This window comes from Carassius carassius, chromosome 10, assembly GCF_963082965.1.
Source record: "Carassius carassius chromosome 10, fCarCar2.1, whole genome shotgun sequence".
NCBI lineage: Eukaryota > Metazoa > Chordata > Actinopteri > Cypriniformes > Cyprinidae > Carassius > Carassius carassius.
Genome location: NC_081764.1, coordinates 3,480,558 through 3,497,046, shown reverse-complemented (window position 1 = coordinate 3,497,046; position 16,489 = coordinate 3,480,558).

Sequence of the window (16,489 nt, the reverse complement as noted above, 5' to 3'; positions counted from 1 at the left end):
ATTAGCCAGTCATCATCATGGGCCAGGAAATCATCATGGTCCCTGAAAACTCGTTCTCTCCTTATTCTGCCATTAGCGTAATCCTCCAACAGTGCCAGGAGTGCCATCATGAAGCATTACATACCCGGGTCACCGGAGAATTTATATGTTTCTAGCAAATAGACTGATCGTTAACACCTTGACAAAATCACTTAATTAATTTGTGGGCGAAAATTTAAGACGAAAATGTTATAGTGAACACATGCTTCTTGACGGTTTTGTAATGAACACCGTAATAGTTAGGACCGATGATGAGTAGCGATTGTGCTTCATGACTGTATTTGCAGACTTTGACATTTTATGATATAGGCTATGTACATTAAGGAAAATATTTCCTTTTTACACTGTGTTCTGCAGTTCTCTAATAAAAGGGTATTTCATGCTATTCTGTAGCCTATCACATGTATCGCGCCATGTCCTCCTGTGCTCCCGTTGTGGACAATGTGACTGTAAGGCAGCGCTGATTATTATTTTATTTTACTTTTAATACATTTTGAATTACGTTTGGATTTTACTAGATGTATATAGCCTAAAACAATCGGCACAAATAACACTGTTGGATTTAATCTTCATGATAATGTGGATATAACGTATGAAATGGAGTGAAAATTAAATGTCATTCATTCTTATAATCGTTCTTCTCACATTTATTTTCTACAATCTAACTTCAGTTCACGACCTCACCATCGGTGTCGCCAATTCCCTTTGTCTCCAGAATGTGCGTACGCACGGCTCAAAGTTTGCTTAAAGGTGCGCACATTCTCCCGTCAAGTTTGTTTTTTATAGATCACAACCTTTGCGTGGGAACTGGCGTACGTACGTTTCCAGCCCCGTTTTGTGCGTACGCACGCTTTATAAATGAGGCCCCTGGTTGTAATGGATGGGAGTGACGGGCAGTAACAACAGGAACAGTTAGAGGGCGCTATTGCCTGGAGGTAACTGGGTATATAAACACTGACACCATAGAGTAAGACAGTTCGTTTGGTAGAGGGAAAGCTCAGGATTGATCTTGTGCTACCTTCTTTCTCATCCTAAGTTTTGTGTTGAGAACTCTTTGAGTTTCTGCTCAACTAAAGGACTTTTCATTTACCACAGGTGCTTTTGTGAATGGCTTTGCACATGGTCAGCTATGTGGCACTGAGGACAGCTATGCACTAAGCATCTGCATTTCAAACGATCTTTTCTCGTATGGAGGATTATAGGATTACTATCATTGCATCGCACTCAATCTTTGCATCGCTCTCAAATAACTTTGGGGATCTGAAACTCATTACATCTTCAGCACTTCATCATCGTCACACACCTTATCCAAGACAAGACATGCCAAGAGATAAGTTTTCTTCATCTCATTGACTTTTTGTTGAGGAGACAAAGACCTCCAAGATCTCTGACTTTGTTTCTATTGTCTTTTTTGACACATTTATTAAGCACGGGTGAATAAAATAAAATAAGCAAATGATCATTTGGTTTGTGAAGAGTGATTTTTATCAGTACATGTCAGAATTCTGTTGAACCTCCTCAGAGTAACATCTTTCAAAGAAAGGAGGTGTTGCAGAATGGCACCCAAACAGGGACAGAATTTTAACCTGACCTGAAAATTTTTGACTGTACTGATAAATCTTCACAGACAAATAATATAAATCATCTGCTGCTATGGCAGAGAGCGCAGATGTCATTGACTTCTCAGATGAACCTTTTGTTAAGCGCAGAGACCCTGTAGCTAATCTCATTGATACATTAAGTGAGTTCTATTTAGACTCTGAAGAAGAGAGAGAATGTAGAGATGTGTCCACTGATCAGATAGGTGACCTTATTTCTAAACCGATTGACGTACCATTACCTCCTCAACCACCTGAGTTTCATGAAGACAGACTGCAATTTGAAAATGGAGAGGTTGCCCAGCGCATGGGTAGCATTGAGGAGCATCTTGCTGATCTCGAGCATCGTATCAGTGGACTGGTTACTATCGAAACTATGAAGGCAGAGTTACAGGCGTGTGAAGACAAAATGAGCTATGGCTTGCAAAGAGAGTTGGATCGTGTTAAACAGCTGTTCCTTTCCAAAATCGACGATATGGGTCAAAGTATTGTGGACTGCTTAAAGCGACGAGACCGACAATTAGAGCAACAATTTAAAACCTTCAAACCTCTTGTGTCTACTCCCTTGCACACCAGTACTTCTACTACTCATAAGATGTCTCAATACCCATCCAAGATTGACCCAGTTACACAACACGACTCAAAGCAAGTAACATATCTTTCCTCATCTCCTAATCCTCCAGTTAAACTTGAACTGCCTACCTTCAGTAATCTGGATGCAGAAGACCCAATTGATTTTATTGATCGATTTGAAGAATATAATGAGCTGAGACCTCTGTATCCTGAAGAGCTGTTAGCCTCATTATCTGTGAGTATGAAAGGTACTGCTAAGAGCTGGTGGAAAGCAGAGAAACAAAATATAAAAGACTGGTCTTCTTTCAAAGAAAAGTTTCTTTTTTCTTTCTTAAATGAAGATCATAAAGAAGTTGCTGCCCAAAAATTAGCAAACTATCGTCAAGGGATTAATGAGAACATCAGAGACTTTGTTTTCAATTACCGAGCTCTGTGCCTGAAGAATAATCCTAAAATGTCTGAAACTGAGATCGTTCAAGCGACTTTAAGAAACTGCAACCCTCGATTGGCTTCGTTGTTAAGGGGAACAGTGAAGACGGTTGATGATCTGGTCCGTCTCGGTACTCAGATAGAGAAGGATTGGGTGGAGAGTAAAAAGAGATGGAATCAAGGTAAAGAATCAGTTGAAATCTCTCATGTTTGATTGGTCATCAGTTTGCACTCACAAGCTAGGACGTACAAACTGCATCAAACATGAAATAAAAACAATTGATGAACTTCCCCTAAGAAAGAGACCTTATCGAGTATCAAGAGTCAAGAATGATTTTATTGAGGAACAAATCAAAGAATTGCTTCAACAAAAAATCATTAGACCTTCCACATCACCATGGGCTTCCCCTGTTGTGGTAGTAGATAAGAAGGATGGTGGATCTCGGTTATGCGTTGACTATCGTGGCCTTAATTCTAAAACTCACCTCGATGCTTATCCGATGCCCCAAATTACAGATATACTGGATTCTTTGCAAGGAGCCAAGGTGTTTAGCACTTTGGACCTGAAGAGTGGCTACTGGCAAGTAGAGATGAATGCTGCAAGTGTGGAGAAGACTGCATTTGTAACTGCTTCAGGGTTATACGAATTTTTGTGTTTTCCCTTTGGTCTTAAAAATGCCGCTGCCTCTTTCCAACGTTTAATGGAACAAGTTCTACGAGAGCACAAAAACAGGTGTTGTATGGTATACATAGACGACATCATTGTATACTCACCAGACATTCAAACACATCTGCAACATCTTAATCAAGTATTCAATAGTCTGCACATTGCCGGTCTTACTCTCAATCTCAAGAAGTGCAAATTTATCTGTTCATCACTGGACTACTTGGGTCACACAATCACTACTGATGGAGTCAAAGTGAACGCTGACAAGGTGGACGCGGTCAAATCATTCCCTACACCAACTTCCATAAAGGAGTTACAACGGTTCCTAGGTCTTGCAGCTTGGTATCACCGTTTCATTTCAGATTTCTCCACTAAAGCAGCACCCTTACATGCACTAAAGAAGAAAGGAGCTAAATGGATATGGACAGACGAGTGTCAGAGAGCGTTTGAATCCCTCAAAGATGACCTGACTAAAGCTCCGGTGTTAAACACTCCCCATTTTAATTCTTCTTTTAAAGTGCAAACAGACGCAAGCGGAGTTGGTTTGGGAGCAGTGCTGACACAAGAAGTGGATGGACAAGAGAAAGTGATTGCTTATGCATCTAGATTACTGAGAGGTGCTGAGAGGTCATATTCCGCATCAGAGAAAGAATGTCTAGCGGTAGTCTGGGCTGTGGAAAAGTGGCATCATTATCTTGAGGGCAGAGCATTTGAAGTAATCACTGACCATGCTTCCTTGGTTTGGCTTTTCCAGCACCCAAAGCCTTCGTCTAGGTTGGAAAGATGGACTATCAGGCTTCAAGGCTATCACTTCGTAGTACGTTATAGAAAAGGACAATGTAATGTGGTTGCGGATGTTTTGTCAAGGAGATATCTAGTTGAACCAACAGCCAAACTGATGCACATACCTTCAAAACATGTTCTTAATCCTATCACTTGTGAACTGCCAATGGACCTGTCTCAGATTGCTGCTGAGCAGAAGAAAGATTCAGAGTGCCAAGAAATCATGGTAAGAGCCAAAAACCAAAATACCACTGATATTATGAGAACCCACTATGTCTTGAAAAATGATATTTTATTCAGGAGTGTCCCAGTCGCCAAAGGAGGTCGAAAGTTCCAAATTATTGTACCTGCTAGCTTGAAGGAAGAGTTTTTAACATATGCCCATGATAGCCCCCTCAGTGGACATTTAGGCAAATTTAAAACTCTAATGAGACTCCTAGAATTTGCTTATTGGCCTTCCATGCGTACTGACGTATGGCAACACTGTAAACAGTGTGAAAAATGTCAGCAGTATAAGTCTACGAACTTAAAGCCAGCAGGAGGTCTCCAAAGTGTGCCCATTGTTGAGCCTGGATACATGCTTGGCATGGACATTATGGGACCATTCCCACGGAGTACTCGTCAAAATGAATATCTTCTAGTGGTGGTAGACTACTTCTCTAAATGGGTAGAGGTCTTCCCCATGAGATCTGCCAAATCTACCATCATTGTTCGTATTCTCATCGAAGAGATATTTACAAGGTGGGGAACACCAGCCTTTATTGTTTCTGATAGAGGCACTCAATTCACCTCAAACCTCCTGGATCAGTTGTGCAAGCAGTGGCAGGTAACTCAAAAACTCACAACTGCTTATCATCCACAATCAAACTTGACTGAACGCATTAACCGTAATCTAAAAACCATGATCGCATCCTATGTTGACAATAATCACCGCACTTGGGATCAGTGGATCTGTGAATTTAGGTTTGCTTTGAATACTGCATGGCATGAAAGCACCGGATTTTCACCCGCTGAAGTGGCCCTGGGACGTCAATTAAAAGGCCCACTACAAAGAGCTCTACAGAGTCCGCCAGATCCAGATCAACCAAGCTACAGTACCCTTGATCGCCAGAAACTACTGTACGAAACTGTTCGAGAAAATGTTGAGAAAGCACAAACTAAGCAGAGAAAGTATTACAACCTCAAGAGAAGAACTCAAGACTTCCAGGAGGGTGATCTAGTTTGGGTGCGTACTCATCCTTTATCTCGTGCAGATGATGGTTTCATGGCTAAAATTGCGCCAAAATGGCGAGGCCCAGCTAGAGTAGTCAAAAGGCTAGGTCCAGTAAATTACAAGGTGACAATGTTATCTGATCCTACCCAGATAGACAATTATCATACCCAAAACTTAAAAATTTGCCATATGTCAAATTTTTGACACCAAAGGGAGGGGTATGTAACGGACAAACGTTACTTTTTGTAATTCTGTACTTTTTGTATTTTTGTTCAAGTATTTTTGTTAAGACCTGGTTGTAATGGATGGGAGTGACGGGCAGTAACAACAGGAACAGTTAGAGGGCGCTATTGCCTGGAGGTAACTGGGTATATAAACACTGACACCATAGAGTAAGACAGTTCGTTTGGTAGAGGGAAAGCTCAGGATTGATCTTGTGCTACCTTCTTTCTCATCCTAAGTTTTGTGTTGAGAACTCTTTGAGTTTCTGCTCAACTAAAGGACTTTTCATTTACCACAGGTGCTTTTGTGAATGGCTTTGCACATGGTCAGCTATGTGGCACTGAGGACAGCTATGCACTAAGCATCTGCATTTCAAACGATCTTTTCTCGTATGGAGGATTATAGGATTACTATCATTGCATCGCACTCAATCTTTGCATCGCTCTCAAATAACTTTGGGGATCTGAAACTCATTACATCTTCAGCACTTCATCATCGTCACACACCTTATCCAAGACAAGACATGCCAAGAGATAAGTTTTCTTCATCTCATTGACTTTTTGTTGAGGAGACAAAGACCTCCAAGATCTCTGACTTTGTTTCTATTGTCTTTTTTGACACATTTATTAAGCACGGGTGAATAAAATAAAATAAGCAAATGATCATTTGGTTTGTGAAGAGTGATTTTTATCAGTACATGTCAGAATTCTGTTGAACCTCCTCAGAGTAACATCTTTCAAAGAAAGGAGGTGTTGCACCTTCTATGTTACATTATGGCCCTGTAGAAACAGTTTTTGTAAAAAAAAGGCTAATGATTGCGTCATAACCACTCGACTCTCTGTCGCACAGTAGAGAAATTACCGTACAGACAGGAGGAGAAGCTTGCAGGCAATTAACTTAATATGGTGTACTGGCGTTACACTTTAAAATACTATACAAAATAATTAATCAGAATACTTACTCCTGCTCACTCACGCCAAAGAACTCCCCGCTCAAGCTCGCCGTCTCTGCAAGATTAACGTTGACAGTTTGCACGCACAGCCACTTAGAAGATTTACATCTGTCAGACAAGTTGCTGACGTCATCAAGCTTAGTTTGAGTCTGCGCGTCAGAAACGGACGTGCTAAAAATCGCTAAAAATGGCCTTCACTTGTCTCAATTGAGTTCCAATGGGGTCGCTGTGTCCATTTCTTTTACTGTCTATGGTAGCTGCATTAGAGCTAACGTTAGCATCAGACAATTTGTGAAATTATTAGTACACTTTTACTCAAAACACACTTTAAACCCCGATCGAGTGTTTGTTATAACTTCATTTTGCGATCTCATGTGGAATTTGGTTGTTTACTGTTGTGAAAAAAGATTTTTATAGCATTTTATATTACTGCACAAATTAGCATTTCATATGTACATATTCTTCATGGTTTTCAAAATGCCTCAAATCTCAAGCAAATCACATAGAACGCATATCCTTTTGTAATCGTATGTTTATTATCTTTGGGTGTAAAAGTGTTTATCTGCTTTTGTTATGGTCACATAACATATGCGGAAGTAAACCGGAAACGCATCACTGGTCAACAGGGCGAGATGAGGTGGGCAATATGATTGACATTTTTACTGACAAATCGGCTTCTGTCTGAGTCACAGCGCGAGCACAGAACAGTGTAAACACAGAGAACTAAGGGAGCTGCTAAGCTTCATCAGATCGTGTAAATCAGAGGAAAATTAATAGAAAAGATTATTATGTCGGAAGAAATATTAAGTAAACAAAAGAGTAAATATATCTATATATTTCCATATACATGCATGTTTATGCATCTTTACCTTATTGATGCTGTTCAGTGAATCTATGTGAATTAAAAATAAACCGCTTCTGGCAGCGCGGTAAAGTTAGATTTAGGTTTGATATTCGCTGGATATTCGCCTAGGCTTGCTTTAGGGACCGTCTGCAAATTTACCTCTCAGTACAAAACAAAGTCCAATAATCAATACAAATTATGTTTCCGACACCACAGAAAATGCCTTGTGGGCAAACTGACAGAAAGAATTTAACCAATATGTCGCTACAAACAATATCTCCCTCACTGTATGTACAGTACACACAAGCTATTTTCTTTAAAAATATTACTATAATTCACCAAAGTTTTTTTTTTAATGTTCCAGAGGTTTTAGGACATTTGTAGTTACAATACTGACTTACTACAGGTTAAATTTTGCCAATATCTCCCTTACAGTATGTACAGTACATAATTATTCTTAGAAAACAATTACTGTAAATAACCATGAGGCTATTTTTATGTTCCAAAGGTTGTAGTATATTTGTAGTTAAAATACTGATTACTACGGGAGAAAGTTTGCCGATATCTCCCTTACTGTATGTACAGTACATAATTAATCCAGGAAAACATTTACTGTAAATCACCAAAAGGTTTTTTTTCCTGTTCGAAAGGTTGTAGTACATTTGTAGTTACAAGACTTACTTACTACAGGTGAATTTTTCCCAATAAACTCCCTTACTGTAGATACAGTAAATAATTATTCTTAGAAAACAATTACTGTAATTCACCATAAGGGTTTTTTCATGTCCCAAAGGTTGTAGTAAGTTTGTAGTTACAAGGCTGACTTACTACAGGTGAAATTCTGCCAATATCTCCCTTACTGTATGTACAGTAGATGATTAATCTTAGAAAACAATTACTGTAACTCACCCTCAGGGCTTTTTTTGTGTTCCAAAGGTTGTAGTATGTTTGTAGTTACAAGACTGACTTACTACAGGTGAAGGTTTGCCAATATCTGCCTTACTGTACGTACAGTACATAATTATTCTTAAAAAACAATTACTGTAAATCACCAAAAGTTTATTTTTTCTGTTCCAAAGGTTGTAGTACGTTTGTAGTTACAAGACTTACTTAGTACAATAAAATATCTCCCTTACTGTATGTACAGTACATAAATCTTCTTAAAAAACAATTACTGTAAATCACCAAAATAGTTTTTTCATGTTCCAAAGGTTGTAGTACGTTTGTAGCTACAAGACTGACTTACTACAGGTGAAATTTTGCCAATATCTCCCTTACTGTACGTACATTACATAATTATTCTTAAAAAAAAACAACTACCGTAAATCTCCAAAAGGTTTTTTTTTTCTGTTCCAAAGGTTGTAGTACGTTTGTAGTTACCAGAATTACTTACTACAATACAATTTTGCCAATATCTCCCTTACCCAGACAAACAGAATCATAAAGCTCAAAATATAAACGTTAAACGTTTTGTGGAACTAGATGGAAAGTTACTGCCTTATCTATTTCTATTTCTATATTGCTGCAGACGTCAGCCAGTTAAGGCCTTTGGGACAGACTGTCTTGTGCTTTTGAGCACGTAGAAAGTTTACACGTGGCAGACATCAGAATTTCGATGCACCACAAATGTTTTAGTACATCACTAGTTACAAGACTAACTTACTACAGGTGAAAGTTTGCCAATATCTCCCTTACTGTACGTACAGTATGTAACGGATATGCAGGTCATCGATTCATGGGTTCTGAACTAATGAATCACGGTTTGTTGAATCTAAAACAATGCAAACCTAACACTTTTAACATTTTAAACTCAGGCATACAAATGAAACCTTTTTACTCTAAATGCCTGGCCTGGCGCCAGCCTGGCTGGATTTAAACTATTTACGACACAGGATGAGACATTCCAAAGTCACGTGAGCAGCCTCAAAGGAGAAATTAACTCTCCTTTCAACTTACACACACCCACGCACACACACACCCACAAATGTTTTATCTTACACTCATCATGTAAATCCTTAATAATGTGTATTTTGAATAGGTTTGTGTATTGAATAAAAATGGTTAATCCTGTGATGCGAGGATTATAAGTATGACTTGTAAATAGGAAATATTTCTCCTCATTTTAACTTTCTCAAATAGAATCATGAGCAGTAACCTGCTAAAACTTTACGACTGCATCTGGGAGAAACAGGGAAGCCAGCTCTCGCTGGAATTTTTGTAAGGAAAGAGAAAAGCACCTTTTAAGGGTATAAAACATATCGCTTTTTGTGCTTATATGTCTCCCCATATCAAATTGGAGTATATGCAATTTTATCATGTGTTAATCAAATTTTAAATGTGTGTAATTCTGCATTTGAATGTAATTTCATGCTTTGATCATTTATATATGTCACTTTTGGTGTCTGCTTAATCGTCATGCTTTGACGAACTCATTTATCTAAAGCAAATTAATGAAAAATGTATTAATCTGGAATTATGAACGTGCTAGGATATCACTGTTGAAATCTGATAAACCCTAATTTATTAGGGTGGGTGTTTCCACAGAGACAAAGGAACCTTTTCCCGCTTCAGATTGCGGACGTTCATTGGTTGTTCACGCGAACAGAGGCGTGAACCATTTCAAGCCATAAGAGCTGACCCCGGAAGGTCCAGCCTCTCTCTCTTCTGGTCCTCGCTCTTCTCGTACGTGCTGCTCGTCCCTCTGCGCGGCTTTGGGCCGCGCTCCTATCGCCGTCCCCCTCAGCACAGGGGCTGAGAGGACAGCCATTCTCATGACTCCTTCGGAAGCTTTCGTTTTCGTTGTTTTGTTTATTTTCTTTACTAAGTTTATTCACCTATTCGCCTCTCCACACGAGGAAGACAAACTCTGAAACATTGCTTTGTTGGACCTTTCAAATATCGCGCAATTCCGCAGCAGCCCGGAAAGCAGAGAGGACACGCCCAGACTGACGCACGCTACACGCCCGCTCGGCTCCAGCACACACACAGAGACACTTGCAAGTATCATTCTCTATAGATTTTAAAATGCTGCTAAAGTTGTCTATGATTTGAGTTCTATGTTGCCTCTCAAGGGTTAATGTCTGTGAGTTTAAATAACTGAGCGCGTGATTTTTCAATATCACACGCATTCTCTTATTTATCCTCTTTCACTCTCATTCTCTCCCTCTCCCTCATTTGGATTCCGTTATGTCTTGTACAAAGTTCACTGTCTATATTGTCGTACGCATATTTACTCTGTATAAATCGTAGTTGATATATTATTAGTTCAATTATTAAATTCCATATACTCCAGATTGTCTGTCTAAGTTGCTCATGTTACGAAGTCAATGAAATGCCGATCTTAGCTACAAAGCTCATTTGTTACTTTCAAGTAATATAAATTTTATAAGGACAGGAGAATGGTTTCATGGCCAGAAACTATTTGTCCTGCAATTATAAGAAGTGATAGCGTTACTGAGAATTAATCTTACGACCGTTTGCTGGATGAACCACGTTTGATTTACATTAATTCCTAGTAAAAGATATCACAATAATTGATATGAAGAATAGAATATTGAGATATTAATGAGTAAATTACAGTGCCTTGTGATGAGTTATTAATATATACAATTGACCTATTTTTCATCTTCAATAATTTTAATGCAACTGTAATATGATATATATATTAATCATATTCCTGATTAATTACCCAAATTCCCTATATATCATTTGAGTTAATTATTATGTACAACCCAGTGCGGCTACAAGTTCATAATCAAACATCAAAAACAATTACTGTAATTGACCAAAATGTTTTTTTTTTATGTTTCAAAGGTTGTAGTATGTTTGTAGTTACAAGAGTGACTTACTACAGGTGAAAGTTTGCCAACATATCCCTTACTGTACATACAGTACATATTTATTGTATTAAAACAATTACTGTAATTCACCAACAGGGTTTTGTATGTTCCAAAGGTTGTAGTACATTCCTAGTTGCCAGACTGACTTACAACAGGTGAAATGTTGCCAACCTCTCCTGTACTGTACATACAGTACATAATTATACATAGAAAGCAATTACTCTAATTCACCATAAGGGTTTTTTTATGTTCCAAAGGTTGTAATACATTTGTAGTTACAAGACTGACTTACTACAGGTGCAAGGTTGCAAATATCAGCCTTACTGTACATGCAGTACATAATTAATCTTTAAAACCCATTAATGTAATCGACCAAAAGGATTTTCTCATGTTCCAAAGGCTGTAGTACATTTGTAGTTATGAGACTGACTTACTACAGGCACGATTTTGACAATATCTTCCTTACTGTACATACAGTACATAATAATTCTTAGAAAAAAAATACTGTAGTTCACCAAAAAGGTTTTTTTTCATGTTCCAAAGGCTGTTGTACCTTTGTAGTTAATAGACTGAATTACTTTAGGTAAAATTTTGCCAATTTCTATCTTACTGTATGTACAGTAGATTATTATTATTTGAAAACAATTTGTGGTTTGCGGGGACTCTCCATATGTGTAATAGTTTTTATACTATATAAACTGTATTTTCTATCACCCTACACCAACACTAAACCTACCCCCTCAAAGAAAACTAATTGCAACTTTAGAATTTCAGAAAACATAGTTTTGTTAGATTTTTTAAGCCTTTTGTTTTACTGGGACACAGGAAGTGTCCTCATAACCCATGTTTATACTGTAGTACCCATGACATTATATACACATTTGTGTTCTCATAAACCATATATACCAGTACACACACAAATAAATAAACAAATAATAAATGAATAAATATGAATATAAATATAAATAATCTACTGTAGAATTAAAAAACAACAAGGAGCATACTACAACCTTTAGAACATGAAAAAAGTGAAATAGGTGAATTAGTTTTCAATGAAAATATTTGTGTGCTGTACAAGCAGTAAATGTTTTATTGTGAAAATGTAACCTTTAGTAAGTCAGTCTGGTCACTAAGAATGTACAGCAACCTTTGGAAAAAAAACACTTGGTTAATTTCAGTATTTTTTTCTAAGAATAATTATGCACTGTTTTTACTGTAATGGAGATATTGACAGAGTTTCACCTGTAGTAAGTCAGTCTTGTAAATACAAACTCACTACAACCTTTGGAACATGAAAACCCCTTTTGGTGATTTACAGTAATTGTTTTTAAAGAATTATGTACTGTACGTACAGTAAGGGAGATATTGGCAAAAATTCAACTGTAGTAAGTCAGTCTTGTAAATACAAACTTACTACAACCTTACTACAACCTTTGGAATATGAAAAAACCCTTTTGGTGATTTACAGTAATTGTTTTTAAAGAATTATTATGTACTGTACATACAGTAAGGGAGATATTGTTAAACTTTCACCTGTACTAAGTTAGTCTTGTAACTAGTGATTTACTACAACATTTGGAACATAAAAAACCCTTTTGGTCAATTACAGTAATTAGTTTCTAAGATTAATTATGTACTTTACATACAGTAAGGGAAATATCCGCAAACTTACACTCATAGAAAGTCAGTCTTGTAAATACAAACTAACTACAACCTCTGAAACATGAAAAAACCCTTATGGTGAATTACAGTAATTGTTTATTAAAGATTAATTATGTACTGTACGTACAGTAAGGGAGATATTGGCAAAATTTCACCTGTAGTAAGTCTTGTAACTACAAACGAACTACAACCTTTGGAACAGGAAAAAACCCTTTTGGTCATTTACAGTAATTGTTTTTTAAGAATAATTATGTACTGTACATACAGTAAGGGAGATATTGGCAAAATCTCACCTGTAGTAAGTCTTGTAACTACAAATGAACTACAACCTTTGGAACAGGAAAAAACTCTTTTGGTCATTTACAGTAATTGTTTTTTAAGAATAATTACAAACTGTACATACTGTAAGGGAGATATTGGCAAAATTTCAACTGTAGTAAGTCAGTCTTGTAAATAAAAATGTACTACAACCTTTTAAACATGAAAAAACCCTTTTGGTGATTTACAGTAATTGTTTTTAAAGAATTATTATGTACTGTACGTACAGTAAGGGAGATATTGGCAAAATCTCACCTGTAGTAAGTCTTGTAACTACAAATGAACTACAACCTTTGGAACAGGAAAAAACCCTTTTGGTCATTTACAGTAATAGTCTTTTTAAGAATAATTAGGTACTGTGCATACAGTAAGGGAGATATTGGCAAAATTCCAACTGTAGTAAGTCAGTCTTGTAGATATAAATTTACTACAAACTTTGGAACATGAAAAAACCCTTTTGGTGATTTACAGTAATTGTTTTTAAAGAATTATTATGTACTGTACGTACAGTAAGGGAGATATTGGCAAAAATTCACCTGTAGTAAGTCAGTCTTGTAAATAAAATTTACTACAACCTTTTAAACATGAAAAAACCCTTTTGGTAATTTGCAGTAATTGTTTTTAAAGAATTATTATGTACTGTACGTACAGTAAGGGAGATATTGGCAAAATTTCACCTGTAGTAAGTAAGTCTTGTAACTACAAACGTACTACAACCTTTGGAACAGGAAAAAACCTTTTTGGTGATTTACAGTAATTGTTTTTTTTTTAAGAATAATTATGTAATGTACGTACAGTAAGGGAGATATTGGCAAAATTTTACCTGTATTAAGTCAATATTGTAAATATAAATTTACTACAACCTTTGGAACATGAAAAAACCCTTTTGGGGATTTACAGTAATTGTTTTTTAAATAATTATTATGTACTGTACGTACAGTAAGGGAGATATTGGCAAAAATTCAACTGTAGTAAGTAAGTCTTGGAACTACAACGGAACTACAACCTTTGGAATATGAAAAACCCCTATTGGTGATTTACAGTAATTGTTTTTTAAGAATAATTATGTACTGTACGTACAGTAAGGGAGATATTGGCAAAATTTCACCTGTAGTAAGTCAGTTTTGTAAATACAAATTTACTACAACCTTTGGAACATAAAAAAACCCTTTTGGTGATTTACAGTAATTGTTTTTTAAGAATAATTATGTACTGTACGTACAGTAAGGGATATATTGGCAAACCTTCATCTGTAGTAAGTCAGTCTTGTAACTACAAACATACTACAACCTTTGGAACACAAAAAAACCCTGAGGGTGAGTTACAGTAATTGTTTTCTAAGATTAATCATCTACTGTAACTCAGCCTTGTAACTACAAACTTACTACAATGTTTGGGACATGAAAAAACCCTTATGGTGAATTACAGTAATTGTTTTCTAAGAATAATTATTTACTGTATGTACAGTAAAGGAGATTTTGGGAAAAATTCAACTGTAATAAGTCAGTCTTGTTAATAAAAATTTACTACAACCTCTGGAACATGAAAAACCCTTTTGGTGAATTACAGAAATTGTTTTCTAAGAATAATTATTTACTGTACATACAGTAAGGGAGATATTGGGAAAATCACCTGTACTAAGTCAGTCTTGTTACCACAAATGTACTACAACCTTTTGAACATGAAAAAAATATTTTGGTCAATTACAGCAGAGAGCTGCACGGGTCCGATTTTGTAAATCTGCACCCGCCCGTACCCGCAGTGCTTAAAACCACATCCGACCTGTTTTCCGACAGCAGCACTAATTAAAATCCGCACCCAACCCGACCCGCTTAAAATAGAACCGACACCCGACCCACACCCGAAATCAAATCAGTTAAGCCAAACACATTAGACACACTTTTTTCAAATTTAATTGCCAGCTCATACAGAAGTTATTAGACGGCCTTTGGCATTAACACAAGGGCAACCTCAACCGAAGCTCTTAAAAAGCCGGTACATGAACATGGCTAACGTTACCACAAAACTGAGTAACGCAATCTCGTCTAGCCTACATCAGACAATTTTGGGTGTAGGCCTATAGTAGGCTGTGTTATGCATCCTGATTGACTTCATGATTAGTTAAATCTGTTTTGCACATGCTTCGCCACAGAGTTAGCAATTTCAGACATAACAGGACAGCATATGTCTGATTCACTTCACGTCTGTGGGCATTACGCACAGCTCAGTGTGGCCCAGGCATGGCGCCAGGATTCCAGTTTTGGATGGGCCAGACCAATTGTGGGTGGGCCTTAAATTAAAAAACGTAAAAAAAAAAAAAAAGATTATCCAATCACTGCTTAACCTAATAAAAATATTGACTAATATAGCCTACTGTTATATTATCTGTGCGTAAACATAATATAGATTTTAATAGCTTGATGCTCTTTAAATATTTTGTTGCATTGTTAAAAATTTCGGTGCATAGGACAGACCTATCCGCAATCGTTATCCATGGTTCTGACCAAAGAAGAGCGCTTTGGAATCTCCATTACGCATGAAACGCAACATACCTGGGCTGCGTTTCCCGATAACATTTCTCTTAATGCGATACGAAGACTCTTAAGGTATAACTTAACTAAAGGTATACTACCACTAAAGGTATATCAATGCTAGGCGTCTTCAGGGTTATCATCCACTCACGAGGCGCTGGCGCCCTTCCTAGCAACAGCGCTGTTTTTGGTAAAACATGATTTCATTAAGTTTTGTTTTATGGAAAACTCTTTTTAAAAGATATTCGTTTTTTATAAATTTTATCTTAATTTTGATCAATGTTTTATCAATCAATTGCCCGTATTTAATAAATAAGAAGCAAATATATAGCAGACAATGTAATAACCCTAAAAAATATTTTGCTACCTAAAAGTTAAAGATTTTTTGTGTCACGCATGCATGCATGTCTATTTCCCTCATATTAAATATAAAACGCATGTGGACTGATATTTTTCCAATGTCTCCTTTATTAATGGAGTATATAAACAGACGTTTCAATATATTGGTATTAAATGCATTTTCTGAGAATTTATATTTCACGTTTTTACTGCAAATGTCGAAATACGTGCTCTTTGGTCCATCAGTGCTTGAGTCACTGATCACATTAGAATAAAATATCTCATAATAAAATACAAATTGACTGATTTATATGAATGTATATGCATAGTTCTCATCAGTCGGAAATACAGATAAACGCTTTCATTTGTTGTATTTTTGATCCTGAAAGAAAACAGAACAACAAAAGAGTGTCATAGTCATTTTCAGATGCAATTAAAAAAAAAAAACCTTGGTTAGCCTAGATTAGGCCCATATTCACA